This window comes from Cebus imitator, unplaced genomic scaffold (assembly GCF_001604975.1).
Source record: "Cebus imitator isolate Cc_AM_T3 unplaced genomic scaffold, Cebus_imitator-1.0 Scaffold711, whole genome shotgun sequence".
In the NCBI taxonomy this organism is placed as follows: Eukaryota; Metazoa; Chordata; class Mammalia; order Primates; family Cebidae; genus Cebus; species Cebus imitator.
Window position 1 is genome coordinate 451,420 of NW_016108026.1, and position 6,612 is coordinate 458,031.

The window sequence follows — 6,612 nt, forward strand, 5'->3', positions numbered from 1 at the left end:
AAAAAAAAAAAAAAAAAAAGGGAGGGGGTGGGGTAGAAATTGTGGATTTGCTAAATAAAGCTCTGGCTGCATTCAGAGCTTGGGGAAGGGTCCCCCACTCAATCCTCTTAGGCTTGGCAAAGTCGGACCTGGAGACGGTCTGCCCCAGAGAACGCATTCTACGTCAGGATGGAAGGGCAATGGGCTGTTTAAATTGCTACTTAGGTTTCCAGCTGTTTTTACAGTGATTTGCCCAACTTAATAGCTCTTTAAGGCTTTAAAGGAGAAAATAGCTCTTCTCACGACTCAAAGAAGCGGCCCTGGTTAGCTCAGACAGCGCCCATTGTCCAGGGCTTAAATCCTTCTCGGCAGCCGGATTCCCCTGCCCCCTCTGGTCCGCCCAGACTTTGTCCAGCTACAGAGAGCCTTTATTTATCTTTTTAACATTCCGGTTTTCCGAGCCCGCGTCCAGAGGGCTTCTTCTTAAGAGCTTACTTTTGGCGGAATGTCTGCCTGCTGCCTCTGAGTATTCCTTCAACAGATTAACAATAAATAATAATGATGAAGATGACAGCACCTGGGTATTGAGGGCCTACTGTGAGCCGGACCTTGGATATGGAACTTTTCTGAACTCATCCTGTTTCCTCCTCACCCGGGTCTCCAAAGGAGCTGGCTTCTACCATGATGGCTGTTTTACAGATGGGGAAACCAAGGCACAGAGGAAGGAGCCACTTGGCCAAGTTCACACAGGGGCATACAACAGGGTCATGGAGAGTCTGACTTCCAGAGTCTGGGCTCTTGACCATTACCCTGCTGCCTGGTGGCTGTGAGAGCTTGGGTCACCTAAAACAGGTCAGGGGAGGGGACTCCTGGCACCTGGGGTTCTAGCTTCATTCTTCTGACAAGGGCTAGCTTCATTCTTCTGAGAGCCCACTGTTGGGCCCAGTTTTCAGGGGGGTTGCAGGGTTGTGGGGAGGGGGCAGCAGAGGAGGGGGTCAAGAAACTTAGGAACCTCATCTGGAAGGTGGGAGGAGTCTGACTTTAGCCCCCTGTATCCAGAACCTACTTTTCATTGCACGAAAATAATTCTCCATCCATCATGATTTAACTCTAATATGTTAAAAAGCATCGCATCTTTCTTACGACAAAAGCTACACACATAAATTACAGAGAACTTGAAGTATAGAAAATTAGGGAAAGAGATCATATAAAATGTGTGGTGTTCTCCTTGCATGGTGTGTTTAACATGAGTAAGCTATCATCACCACCGTGATCAATGCTTTTTTTTTTTTTTGAGTTGGAGTTTGGCTCTTGTTGCCCAGGCTGGAGTGCAATGGCACGATCTTGGCTCATTGCAACCTCCGCCTCCTAGGTTCAAGCGATTTTCCTGCCTCGGCCTTCTGAGGAGCTGGGATTACAGGTGTGTGCCACCATGCCCAGCTAATTTTGTATTTTTAGTAGAGATGGGGTTTCACCATGTTGGTCTGGCTGGTCTTGAACTCCTGACCCTAGGTGATCCAACTGCCTCAGCCTCCCAAAGTGCTGGGACTACAGGCCTGAGCCACCGTGCCTGCCCTATTAATGTTATTATCTTGAAGATACTCAAGACCTGGGGCATTTTGGTGTATTATGTTTCCTTCCAGTCTTTTTCTTCACCCATGTATATCTACCCAAACTTAATTGTAATTAATTATATTTGCCCTTGAATATGCTTGCTTTTTTTCTCTTAGATTCTCTAAGATTCACAAAGCTTTGATAAAGTTGATAGATTCCCTTGTTATGAGCCTATGGCCTTTGATTCCTATACCTCATGACATCCTACAGATTATGTACAAGGGCACACACAGTTCATTGGTGGTAAAAGAAGTCACTAGAGATGGGTGGGAGGCCTTGCAGGTGAACAAAGGCCGGGAGGAGGGAAGCCCCTGGATAAAGTGTGTGTCCAAGGCTTGGTTTGCAGGAGTCAGAGACGGGGTGTCTGGCTGGACCATGGAGAGAGGCTGGAGCCAGAATCTGGAGCCTCAAAGCCAGAATCAATGAAGGGAGGTAGCCTTAATTCCCTAAGCAATAGGGAGCCACAGATGGTTCAGGGCAGGATTGGTGTTTGAACAGCCCACAGCTAAGACACCGGGAAAGGCAGCTCTTCGGTCCAACCTCACTTACGGCAGGAAAGTAACCACCTTTGTGACAGAACTGGCTTCCCAGCCTTCCTCAGTGACAGCTTGGGAATGAGACCCAAGTCCTGAATGCTTGAGCTGGGCCAGGCTGGAGTCCCTGATGTGTGGTTTCTTCTCTGGTGTGTAGGACGGAAGAGTGGGCAGAGGCGGCCTCCCACCCACCACAGACACACAGAGGTCAGATCACGTCACTCAACTTTGCCATTTGGTGAGTAAGTTTGGAAAATGTCAATTTATTTCATTCTCCTGTTTCACAGATGGGAAAACGGATGCCCAGGGAGGGAAGAAGATGAGCTGACGAGCTCACGGCAGGTAAGTGGCAAAGGTGAAGAAAGGAAAATGTCTTGCAATTTTCCCGACAATTCCCCTACTCACCTCACCCCATGGCCCCTTCTAATAAAATATACTTAATAGTGGGGTGCTGTGGCTCATGCCTGTAATCCCAGCACTTTGGGAGGCCGAGGACGGCGGATCACCTGAGGTCAGGAGTTGGAGACCAGCCTGGCCAATGTGGTGAAACCCTGTCTTTACTAAAAATACAAAAAAATGAGCCAGGCACGGTGGCGGTGTATGCCTGTAATCCCAGCTACCCAGGAGGCTAAGGCAGTAGAATCACTGGAACCCAGGGGGCAGAAGCTGAAGTGAGCCGAGACTGCACCGCTGCACTCCAGCATAGGAGACAGAGCAAAACTCTGTCTCAACACACACACACACACACACACACACACACACACACACACACTCTCTCTCTCTCTCTCTCTCTCTCTCTCTGTCTCTCTTACCAATGAGCCAGGCGCAGTGGCTCACGCCTGTAATCCCAGCACTTTGGGAGGCCGAGGTGGGCAGATCACGAGGTCAAGAGATTGAGACTATCTTGGCCAACACGGTGAAACCCCGTCTCTACTAAAAATACAAAAATTAACTGAGTATGGTGGTGGGCACCTGTAATCCCAACCACTCAGGAGGCTGAGGCAGGAGGCTTGCTTCAATCCAGGAGGCGGAGGTTGCAGTGAGCTGAAATTGTGCCATTGCACTCCAGCCTGGCAACAGGGTGAGATTCTGCCTTAAAAAAAAATCTGTCTATCCATATACTTAATGAAAACAAAACAATATGAATGCTATAAGTTTTACTTCTGGAGAAGGTATAGGAATACAGATATTTTCAAATCCAACTGGTCAGAGTGCAAATGACCGTAACCTTACAAGAGGCAGTTTGGAAACTTCTGTCAAAAATTTCATAGCAAAGCATCATTCACTTCAAAATTCCATTGCCAAGAATTTCTACAACTGTATTTACATATGGATACAAAGGTGTGTGTCCAAGGATCCTCATCCTGGCGCCACTTTTCATACTAAATGGGGAGGAGAAAATCCTAAATGTCCATAAACAGGGACTGGTTGAATACATGCTGCTACATCCACACATGGAGTATTATGCAGCCATTAAAAGGAGTGGAATAGACCAATTTATACTCCCACAACCAGTGTTTGAGAATGGCTATTTTTCCATATATTTGGGGTATTTTCAAACTTAAAAAATCTTGACCCTTTTGATAGGTTTTCAACCTATCACCAAAGGGCATAGTATTGTTTCTTGATGATGAGTAAGCATGAACATTTTCCATATGGCTACCATTCATTCAAATTTGTTTTTCTGGGAATGGCCTTTTCATATTCAGATTTTGTCAATTATCTGTTAGGTTTTATATCTTTCTTTCATTTACTTGTATGGATGTGTTCTAAATTAAAGCAATTAATTTGGTGAATGCCAGTCCCTGTTCAGCTTCTGTCTTGATTTGGTATATACTTTTATTCACCTAGAAATGAAAAAATGTGATGAAGTCAAAATTGTTGGACTTTGATTTTTTTGAGACAAAAGGTCTTTTCTAAATAGTTGAATCAATTCTCCTTTTTCTTTGTGATTTCCTCAATCATTTTGATGCTTGGAAGGTTCTCATCCCTCCAGAGTCCTGTTCAATATTCCTTTATTGTTTTGGCCAGCCTTTCTAAGATTTGATTTGCTTTATAAATAATTTATTCTTAAGTATATGTGGAAAATGGACTTAAACTTAAGTTTCCTTTTGTGATGTCCCAACTTCACCATCTGATCATTCTTCCTACTGTTCATTGTCTGGGGAAGATACCATTATCACGTATTGAACTGGTTTATGGAGGAAAGCCTGTTTCTCCCCATTAATCTTTTTTTTTTAATATCAGAGAGGGCTTATTCCCCATCTTTTTCAAAATATTCTTGGGACTTCTTACCCATTGATTTCCCCTAATGAATTTTATTGTGGCTTCTGGTTCTGTATCCTGCTTAGAAAGATCTTTCCTTTCCAAAGATTGTAAGTTCACCTATGTTTTCTTTTAGAATTTTTATGGTTTCATTTTTTGGTTTAAATTTTGGACCCATCTGGAACTGATCTGGGTGTAGGGGGTGAGGTAGGGATTCTGTTTTATTTTTTCCAGATGGCCAACTACCCAGTTATCTCCGCGCCGGGCTTTTAACGATGCACCTTTCCCCTCTGATGTGAAACGCCTTCTCCCATTCACGTGCTGAAGTCCTACATCCATTTCTGCACCCGGGTCTGGATGGAGCTGCCTGCTTCTTTTCCAGGACTAAACTTTAAAAATTACTGTGCTTTCCTAGGATGTTTTAACATCTGGTAAAGCCAGTCCTCCTCCACCACTTTTGTTTTTCCTCAGAATTTCCTTGGCTGGTCTCACATGTTTATTTTTCCAGATGAAATTTGGTATCATTTTGTCAAGTTCCAAAAAATAAAAGAAAATAAAAACCCTGTTGGTTTAAGGCTTTTCTTACCAGACAGTGTAGTGTTTTCTCAGATTATTGATATTAACCCTTTGCCATTCATTCGCTTTCAGTCTAGTCTATGGCATGGGAATTTTTAAAATATATATATACATAGTTGTCCATCACTTCTTCTTCCCCCTTAAAAAAAAAAATCTCCCTGATGATTTTAAAGCTCGGAGACTTTCCATTCCTCTCGAGATCCAGTCAATATTCACTTGTATTTTTGACCAGCCCTCCTAGGGTTTGCTTTGCTTGATAAATCATCTCTTCTTTCAGCATCTGTGAAAGATAAGAAGGCATCCAAGCTGCCTTTTTAGTGGTTACTCCTTCTATTGTTCTTTACCCACTGAAGACAGCTTGGTCATGTATTAAATTCATGTACACGAGAATGTTTCTCTGCTCCCTGGCCAGTTCCATTCACGCCAGCTCTGGTTTAATCAGGGACTTAATCATCTATTTTAATACCCGAGAGGGCTGATTGCTTGTGTTCCTCAAAATATTCTTTGGATTTCTCACCCTTTTATTTCCCAAAATAGCCTAGTCTGCATGATTCATTTGGCCCTCAAAGGAGCCCTGAGAAGTAGGCGAGAAGCATTAATTCCACTAGCTGAATGTGCTGAGGTTCAAAAATTGCTAAGGGACAGATGAGATGACACAGTTATGGTGGCTGTAACAGGAAGAGTGCGCCTCTCAGCATCTGAAACTCCTAGAGGAAGGAGATTGCCTCCATTACTGAGTTTGACAGGAAGAGAAAAAGAGGGGGGGCTGGTATGCAGTGGCATCTAATACTCAGTCTCAGATGATCTGTTGTGGGGACCATCACCTGGGACTCTTATGTAAAAGCTGCTGCCCACAGTGAGTCAGTGTGGGGGACATCAGGAAAAGAGGCAGGGAGTCCCATCTGGACTGGGGAGTGGGGGCCGGTGTGGGATTGGAGATGGGGTGAGGGTTCCCTGCCTCCCTGGGGCACCAGCGCTCTGTGGATTTGACTTTGTCTCTATGATCTCAGGTGCTGGGGGTGTCTTTTGGGGACCTCATGTGTCTGTGCCTATGTCATTAGTATGTGAGGTGACAGCCCTCTGCCACCCCAGCTTCTTTTATGAAGTACTGGTCTTGGATGAGGGGCCGATTGAGCAGCTGTGGGAGGACCCCTCATTTGCAATTGACATCGATAGGTCAATCCCAGCAGCCCCTGAATGAGCAGGAAGGTTGGTGCAGATGGGGTCTTCCAAAGGCAGGCGATTCCTGCTGGGATCGTCAACCAATCTGGGGACACACACAGCCTGCTTGGTGTTGGAGGGCCAGAGGGTGTCTCCCAGGTCAAAGACAAAGTCTCCAGGGCAAACATGATATGGCTCCCCCGCCCCCGGGGCTCCACCTGGCAGCCCTGGCTTGCAGGCTTTGTCTAGAATCAGGGAACAGTTTTTATTTCTTCTCTTCATTTTTAGCTTGTATTTTTATCAAACTTATACAGGCAAATAGTTCCACAAGGTTTGTTAAGAAAAACAGCAGTTCCCTGTCCCTGTCCTTCACCAGCTCCTGTCCCCTCCCTAGAGGCAACTATTTCACCTCCTTTAACCAATTATTTTGTTTTTACCCTGTGTCATTTGCCTCTGAGACTGCATTTTTTTTTTTTTTTTTTTT

The 6,612-nt window shown here is 44.9% G+C and overlaps 1 long non-coding RNA gene across 1 annotated transcript in view; it reads right to left on the minus strand.

Moving 5' to 3' along the window:
• The window catches only part of LOC119469564, a 15,808-nt gene that overhangs the window by 168 nt on the left and 9,028 nt on the right, over positions 1–6,612 (minus strand). The window lies entirely within an intron of this gene.